Raw genomic sequence first — 9867 nt, forward strand, 5'->3', positions numbered from 1 at the left:
ACCTTTTTATTACAAACAAGTACACGAAATTCAAGCATACAGATACCTAAACAAATAAATTGGAAAGACATTTGGTTACCTAACCAATGGTTATTAGAAAATCTAGTTCCACCACCAAAAGTTGAAAATAACGTTAGTAGCAATCTAAGTTATATTACACAAAAGACAGATGTAACTATAGGAATATCATTCCAGCCTTTTCGAAGATCTTTTTCCCAAGTATCAAAATCCTCTTCCTCAAGATTTTATCCCATAATAGAATGCAACATTTCTCTCCCTAGGCATAGTCTTAGCAAATTAGCAACTCATGTAGAAGGAATCAATAAAGGAAAAATGATTGATACACATTTTTACTATGTAGCCTCAGCCTTAGTTGCTAACAATAATAATCCTTCCTCACCAACACAATCCCAAATTGAACAAATTAGTTACTTTGAAAATCCTGGGAGAGATTCACAAATATGTATGGTTTCTCAAAATTTTGAAATCAATAAAGAAAAGTTTAAATATATAGTTTATGTTCCTGGAATATGATAAAAAAACAAAATTGGTTTTTTTAAAAGCCTATTCACAACAAGAACAAGCTCATATTGGATCTAAATGGTTTAATTATATGACAGAAGTAAAGGCAGATATATATTTTTTCCCTTGGTTTGAAAGAACATATAAGAAAATTAACACAATTAATAGAACCACACAAAATTGGTTTAGAAAGGAAAATGATGAAGTTATACATGAAGAATACTATCCTTGTGAATCAATTTTAATAACTCACAAGGGTACACAAGTTATTGCCTCTTCTATTAAAATAGCCAGTTGTGACGACCATTTTTTTTTTTTTTTTTTCCAAAATAGAATCGCACAGTGGCATGACAATTAGTCCCTAAGCTAACACACAGTACACATTCCATAACATGTATCTGATATACCAGAATCACCATCTATGCAGCGGAAATTAAATCTCATAAGTTGGCAAATCTAGATTACATCAATAGACCCAATACATTGTCTTTCTGTTTAAAGTTTAATTAAAATATTAATTACTCAAAGAATGGTTGTACAAAACAAGTGTCACATGTGACACAAGTCATATATAAAATGTCTCTAAAAAACTTGGATTAACCATAAGTCCAACTCCTACAACCGTCGTGACATGCTTTAGTCGTAGTATCACAAATATAAAGCCACTAGGTCATCGTCGACATCAGCGGTACCTGCAGCCAAAGCATTAACATCCACACGGTCGTGATGTTAGTCACGTCCGCATAGGTGAAAGTATGAGTTCACCAACTCAGGAGTATAGTACACATTGGTTTTCACAATTAAAAAAAAAAAAACACATACACAAACATATAAACATTTCTAAGTTTACCAACCATTATCATCCATAGTATCAACTTAAAACACGTTACACATCATCATATGCTATACATGCTCGACATACATTTTCATCTCATTTCACATCATCATTTTACTATTCTTACTCAACATCCATTTCATCTCATTTGGTGCCAAAGGGGACGTAGCCCAGTGGTTTTTCATTTCATGGTGCTCATCATCTGTTCTCTTTTATTTCTGTTTTTGATGCCTTGGGGCTTCATAATCAGTGTTCTTATACTTGTTCTTGTTTCCTGTTTCTGATGCCTTGGGGCTTTATACCCACCTGTCTTACACATGCTCTTTCTGATGCCCTGAGGCTTTATACCCAGTGATCTTACACATACTTGTTTCTGTTTCTAATGCTCTGGGGCTTTATACCCAGTGTAAAACTTCAAGGATCTAGGGTTTTAAAGCAAAACTCTAAGTGAGAGTGAGTTTTTTTGTGAGAGAGAGAGAGAGAGAGAGAATTTTAGAATAAATGAGCTGAAGGGCTCGCTTCAGCATTTTCAATCAAGGCTTGTCCAGTCACAATAATAGCTTGTCCGGACACGCGTTTTAGGAGACGCAGATGGGAACTTTCTGTAAGTCCCATATGGACATGCGTGTGAGTTGTGACTTTCTAGAAGTCCTGCCTAGACACACTTTTTGGTCCGTTCGAACGTGATACATAGAAAGTCATTACTGATTTTCTGATCAACCCGTCCGGACACGATTATAGGTCTATCCAAACACCTTGCACAAAAAGTCATTTCTGGGTATTTTCTAAGTGATTTTCCCCTATTTTATCCTAATCCCTTACTTAATTAGTTTAATTCATGTTTTAAGCTTTAAATTAATTTCTTGGACATTATACAGTCTTAGTAACGAAAACAAAAATTTTGAAAACATAATACAACAGAATAATTATACGAATACTTACTTTAAAGTTATTGGCGAAAAATTTGATCGTATAGAACACCAAATTAATCTTGTTGTAATTAAAAATATAGATAATAATAAAGAAAAACCTTTATTCACACCACAAGAAATTCCATCATATTTACAATTCTCTTTGAAAAAGGATAATAAAGATTTATTAGATAAAATTTCCAAAAGAATAGAAAAGCTCGATATTACCAAAATCGCACCATCTTCAAAAGGACCTATTAAAGGAATTTCTATATTATAAACGAATAATGATATTTGTTCAGAAACCAAACCAGAAGAAAATGATTTAGGAATATATGTTAACAAGTTAGAATCACAATTTAAAAATATAGAAGTAAACAAAATTATGAGAGTAAATAATCCTAGTAGAGGAGGCCGGAATATTAGAAATAATTACGAAAAATATAGAAATGTTTTGTCCACAACTAGAAATCGGTATCCTAGACCCACAACCTCAGATTTACAATTTGAAGAAAGAGAATTAGGAATTCAGGCCGTTTATACACTCGACACTTTATATGAATGGATCATTGATGAACTATCAGAATGTGAGATTTTAAATGTATTACATGAAATGTTAATAGTCTCAAATGTTTATAAGACTACAGGAAGAACTGATCATTATGTAGCTAATTGTCTAGTATCAGGATTTACCGGCCAACTAAAAGGATGGTGGAATAATACCCTAATAAAAAGTGACAAAGCTTGGATCAAGGCAGCTTATACACGAGATAATGATTCAAATTTTATAAAAAATGAAGCAAGATAGCCATCCCCAAACCGGGAGTATTTCGGCCATCCCTAAACCGGCCTTGAGCCACCCCCCTTGGCCAAACCGGCCACCCCCATATTTTTATTTTTTTAAATTTTCTAATTTTTATTATTTTTTAATTGAAAAATGACATGTGACAGGGGTATTATAGGCATATTTCGAAAAAAAAAGTTGTCTTTTTTAAACTTTTTGATAGTTTGGGGGCTAGAGTTCAAAGGTTGGTAGTTTGGAAGACTACTTAAAAAACGGCTGGTAGTTTGGGAGGTAAAATGTAATTTTTCCATAATAATATTACATATGAAGAAATAATTAGTACAGTAAAAAAGATAGGATTAAACTTATGTAATGATTTAAGACTAATAACACAGTTAGAAAAGGATAAACAATATGTTAAACAAGAATTAGTATCTTTCTGTGAAGAGTATGGTTACCCCCCTCTTTTAGTCCATCTACAAAAAAGAAAAAACATTATAAAAAATATGAAACCCATGTCTGAATCTTTGAAAAATTATATATATATAAAACAGGGGTATTTTGGAAATTTTAACTGGATTTAACGGAAAATTCTAACGGAGGTTTGAAATTAAAAAAAAAATTGAAAAATGAATACCCTAAATTGACACTTTTTAAAGTTTGAGTACCTATTTAAAAAAGTAATAAAAGATCAAGGATTCTTATGGCATGCATGGTACCTAGTAGTTTATAAGTGCTCTTGATTTCTAATAGGCGGTTTTGTGCCTATGTCACTTTAGGGTTAGCAAATTGAGCTCTCTCGATCTCGAGCAAGAAGTGTTACGTATTCACTCTAATGACAAAAATATCCGTAATAATTTTTTTTTAAAAAAAAAAAAAAACCTTGAGAGAGGAGAGAGAGAGAGAGAGAGAGAGAGAGAGAGAGAGAGAGTAGGGGTAAGAAGTTTGTACCAGATGTGAAATTGGTGCTCAATGATTCGGTCATTTCTTGTGATGTACCTCTTCTACGAGGCAGCTGAGGATACATCCCAGCACGCAAATTCTTTCAATCTTTTGTGAAGCATTTTTGATGAGGCAATTCTTTGAGCAGCGATTAAAACAGTTAGTATCGTATACCCAGAAAGACAGAAAGCGACGAGGAAGTGGAGGGGCATTGGCTTCCACTATGATTAGCATTGTAAACACCATCACCATCAAAACAACTCTCCTTCTGCAATTTCCATCCATTACTGATCATTTGATTTACTCATCTCCTCCCAACTCTCCTCCTATAATTATGCCTTTCCCATTATATAAATTAAAAAAAGCAAACCTTTATGTTTATGTGTTGTTCAATCCTATAGGAATTGCTTAGAAAAAAAAAAATCCTATAGGAATTGTACAATTGTATGTGTGACGACGTGGGTCTTCATTTCACGTATCAAATTTTAGGAATAACTCAATCTCAAATAAAATTTTATATACCTAGGGTTAATATTGTATATGTATATAATATTTCAATTTTTATTTTAGATAATAGTTTTTGATTTGGTCAAATTAAGACCCGAGTTTACAAAGATTTTGAATTTAAAACTTCGGCCCATTTTTTCCTCAAATAATATGATATGAAAATATAACTATGCCTTTTTTATTTTAAAAAAAAAAAAAATGCAAAAGAGACAACCCTTGACATAATTAAAAAAAGCAAGAAAAAAGTTAAAAACTATAATATCTTTATAAACTCAAGTTTTAAATTGATCGAATTAAAAACTAGGATCTAAACATTAGAGTTTTGCATTTTATTTTATTTTTTCTAACTTTTCCTTTAGACCTCTTCGTGCTTTCACATCCTGTCACCATTCCCATTAAAAATAAATAAATAAAATTCCAAATATTAATTTTGATACATGTATGCTTCCTCACTTGCCCATCTGATTGGGCTTTCATTAGCTTAAATAGAATTGTGAATTACAACCATTAGCAAGAAATAAAGATATATAAACTGTAAGCATTACTGCTACCTACGAAACTGCGCGCTATATATGTACGTTACATTGGATGATCAATTACAAGAAAGAAGCACGACATTAGTCTACGATGGAGTGTACTGTAATAAAGTTACCGTTACATGAAGGTATGATTATTACTAAGTTTACCATGTTGAACTCACCTAAAAGTTAATTAGTTAAGCCAATCAAGGTGCATTTAATTGTAGCCACAGGTGTTGCCAGATTTTCAAACGTTAGATGGTACAATCCCATGCATACGGGACATAATAGTACGAGAAAATAAGTAATACGTGAAAAAAAAAAAAACAAAAAAAAAAAAATAGTTTTTATTTGTTCAAGAATCATGATTTATGTTTAGTTTGATGAAAACAGTTGATTTATGAAATCTTTTTCCTAAACATATGTTCTATTAAGAAAAAAATGTTTTAAGTATATCAAAAAAAAAAAAAAAAAAAAGTTACGTTATATGTCATAACTTTTTGCTTAAAATATTTTTAAACCAACCTTAGTTTTGAATGGGTAGGGAGTGTTATTTAACGAGTCTTTTGCTCACTCTTTGTTTGTTTTTTTTTTTTTTTTTTTGTCCTTTATTAAAGAACTAAGGTAACGGAGATAGGAGACCTAGATGTAAGGCCTCGACCTAAAAACACAATCTGCAAGTGAAAAATATCTATATTTTTCACATGAGACTACTTTTTTCTAAACTACTCAAAGCGAAAATAACTTGTACTAAATTTTTCTTCTCTTTTGACACCACAAATACAATTATACAAATGCCGCGTTTGGCTTCTATTTCATAATATAAAGTTATTACAAAACTTAAACTTCATTGTTTTTACATAATCACAAAAATATGCCACATGCGGCATTTATAAAGTCTAACCAAACTGAATGTGCTTAAAGCCAACACTCCAAAAGATAAAGTCCTAAATGCCTCAATAGTTATAACGTCCTACTGAAATTAATTAACTGGCAGTAATTTCATGGTTCGTACGTCTTCCAGTCTCATTCTAAGAAGAATAATACCATATAAATCTCATCTTCTCCGAAAAGAGCCTACAATGGAAAACTTTCACTTAAAAGATAAAGATATTATTCTAAAATCCATTATCACAATAAAATAGCTATAGTGAAAACTAAAACATCATAACATAAATAACTGAAACTCTCAAAATACGGTCAAAAGACCAGTCGCCAAAATAAAATACAAATCCAAAGCTGAACGATCTAAGAGTCAAATCTATACACTTAGCAAGATAAACATAAATAAAGTATCTAGTATATCCAGACGGGATTCACTATCTCCTTTAATTTCCACATCTGTGCCAGCCAAATGAGATCTAACTCTTCAAAGATGATCCTGAGCACTCCCTCCAAAAGGACCACACGCTGCTCCCAAATTGCCATCACAAGAGTCACCTATAAAACAAAACATGTTTCATAGGTAGAAAGGTACAAGCATAAGTCCACGATTTAGCGAGTAATAATATGCATGATACACATGTTATCATATGGTGAACTAAGTTTAAGATGTAAATCACATGCATTTGAATATCATTTCATTTCACAAGATGGTAATGTATGCAGTATAGGTATAATATATGCTTATAACAAGAGTCATGTAATAATTCAATTCTGGATGGTCTACTCAAGATATTAACCCATTTCTGGCAGGGTTGACGTAGTTCCGAAGGATCTGTAATACAATACTGGTGCCTTGGATATGTACGCATACCGTCAAATACTAGTAGCCCGACCGAGTCTGACCTTGGGTGGACCATGCTACTAGCAAAGCCGTAACTGTGGCCCTCATTTAAGCATAGTGCGCCGGTCAAAAAACAATCATTGGATCCAAAACCCATTGTAACACATCTTAAACATTTGAACATAAAGAACAAACAATATAATCGTAAGCCTATGACCATTTTTCCACACGAAATAGTATACCATATCATACGATACAATTTAGTCTTCACCGTATTTTACATTATCCTTATTTACTATGTATATATATATATGTGTGTGTGCACGCGCGCGCAGATTCTTATACATAAGTGTATTTGTGTGTACATTTTCATGAGTTTCATAGGCTCTATCACATTAATTGTTTTTTTTTTTTGGTTCGAGAAAGCTAAATAATAGTAAAGTTGGAAATTGAGAAGCGAGTATTGTCTATTATTAGTAAGGCATCTCTGAAATGCCATTCAAGTATTTTTGCCCCCCCCCCCCCCCAAAAGGTTTGAACTTGTAAATGAAGCAGCAAGCAAAATGAAATCAATTGTCCCGATGGGGGAATCAAAAGAGAATCGATTCGAAGGCTGCCATCCAAATCTTAAACCAATTATGAGAAAGCTATGACGGCATGCTTCTATTCCCATTCATTGGAATGATGAGGACACGGACAACTGCATCATGTATAAATTTTCGACACTTAGCAACCATTACTTATAATTTTCCTTCCACATGAATCACCATTTTTGTTTCAATTATGAGAATAATAATACTACTTTTCACGTTTACGTACCGTGTTATAAGCAGTTTTTTATATCATTCATTTTTAAAAAAATACGTGTACCTTCCTAAACTATTACTGCATTGTCAATGACTCAACATCTCTCCAAACTGTTAATTGAGTCAATTATATCAGCCCTAAACTACCAACAAATATCAATGTCCCCAAAATGAAAAAAAAAAAAAAAAAGAAAAAAGAAAAAGGGCTTTCATACAATTATACAAAATGTTATATACAAAAACTGAAAAACAAAAACAAAAACTTAACATTATAAAAACAAAATAATAATAAAAAAAAAATATAAGGAAAAACAAAAAATAAAAATAAAAAATTATTTATAAGGATATTTTTGTCTTATTAAAAACATTTATGTTTTCCAGTTTGTCGACTTTGAAGGGCATTGATATTTGTTAGTAGTTTAGGGAGACATTGACACAATTAATAGTTTAGAAGAAATATTAATATTGAGATGATAGTTTGAGGGGTTTGTATACGTACTATTAAAAAAAATAAAAAATTATATATATAACCTATATAAAAGTGAGATAATGGGTGTTTATTATAATACTGGTATCATACACGGCGTAATTAACATTGATATTATGACAGATCTATCAAAGCTTTCAGTGACCTAATTCCTTTATCTCTGAAAAAGATCCTTCTAGTACCAAACCGTGGGCCGGGTTCAATCCAACATACCCATCAGGCCATCATTGTTGTTGAGATAAAGAGACGAAAATATTGAATTTGATTCCATTGGAATCAATTGATGCAACAATGGGACAAAATTCAGCCGAAATGTCAAAAAGAAGTTAAAACCAAAGCGACTTCCTTTTTTACTTTCATCAAAGTGGGGGACCTTTTACTTGATGCAAAGTAAAGCACCTTTAACTTGAGAATATCATCAAATTTACCAGGGAGTCTCTCAAATTTACTGCTAAACCTACAAGGGGTGCACTTTTTTCATACGGTTTGATATATATACTATTTTGATTTTTTTTTTTTTTTTTAAAAAAATATTATTAATTAAGTTCATCAGTTTTTCAATCTTGTTTGTTAATGTTTTTGTTTTGAGAACAGAAAATAAAGAGTTTAACAAACATAGCTGCTAATTATGTTCCTTTTACTGCTTTCCTAATTAAATGGAATGGGTTTTAATTCAAGAACATTCCTTGCACTAATTCAAAGCTGACGCTGCCTTTTTAGAAATTTAAAGCATTTTTTTTCCTAGAAAATATTTTTTAGAAATAAATGGAATTTTGAAAAATCAACTTATATATAGCTGTTAATTACGAAATTGAGTAAATTGAGTAATAAATCCAGGTTTATATAAAGTTTAAAAGACAAGAAGTGCTTTAATTTGAAGGATACACACATAAAATTGATGGATAAATTATCCTCATTATATATATATATATATATATATATATATATATATATATATATATATATATATATATATATATATATATATATATATATATGAGTAAGAAAAAGTACAAACAAACAGCAAAGTTACAAAAAAGAAAATTACATAATTAAAATTCAATCTTCACAATAATTTGGTTACATGAACATAAATTAAGGATCTTCGAAGGCCGAAGAGATAATAATCAGGTTTAAGTGTTGGACTGGACTACCTCTCACTGTGTATTCATTCATGCATGGGTCAAATCATCTAAAAGGAAAAGAATTAAGAGGGTTGATGAAGGAAGGATGCTTATTTATGAAGATTTCCCTCTCTCCATAGGCTCGTTTTATAGGAAGTACGCAATTTATATATAACGAACACCTGTAAATGTAATGGGTACTCATAAAAAAAAAAAAGAAGAAGAAGAAGAAAAAGAACAGCGGCTGTAATGGGTTTCCAAATAGCACGCGTAGTAGAGAATAGGAATTTGCATGTTAGGGTTGGGTTGAAGCTTTAGCCTTTAGCTGCGCACCTTGATTGGCTTTCTTCTTGTGTTTTGTCTTTTCACTAGCTAGCTTTGCTTTCTCTCTTGTGGTGCACAGCAGGAGCTAGAGGTTGATTTTATTTTTATATATAGTGATTAGTGAGTGAATCCTTATTCATTCTTACTTGTGTGACAAGACTTGTTGCTTGTTTATATGTAAATTCTAAATCAAAGGCATAAAGATACCTAGTTTTCTTAGTATGGTTCTCAAATGTCTAGTCAATATATAAATGAGCACCAGCCTCTTGCTTTGGGGATATTTATGCTTGCACTTTATGCATAATCTTTAACTTTTGTCATCTATTCAAGACGGTAACTCTTTTCGTTCGAGACCGAATTTCGTACAAATCAGGTTGAAAA

General features: G+C 31.6%; 1 long non-coding RNA gene across 1 annotated transcript; it reads right to left on the reverse strand.

Annotated features, from left to right (window-relative positions):
• Positions 1-926: 926 nt before the first annotated feature.
• LOC133865037 (uncharacterized) lies at positions 927-4463 on the reverse strand. The gene is made up of 2 exons (XR_009899600.1): positions 4004-4463; positions 927-1214 (listed from the first exon to the last, which is right to left on the reverse strand). It is a non-coding gene; the product is annotated as an uncharacterized LOC133865037 (long non-coding RNA).
• Between the last annotated feature and the right edge of the window lie 5404 nt (positions 4464-9867).

This window comes from Alnus glutinosa, chromosome 3 (genome assembly GCF_958979055.1).
Source record: "Alnus glutinosa chromosome 3, dhAlnGlut1.1, whole genome shotgun sequence".
Classification (NCBI taxonomy): Eukaryota; Viridiplantae; Streptophyta; class Magnoliopsida; order Fagales; family Betulaceae; genus Alnus; species Alnus glutinosa.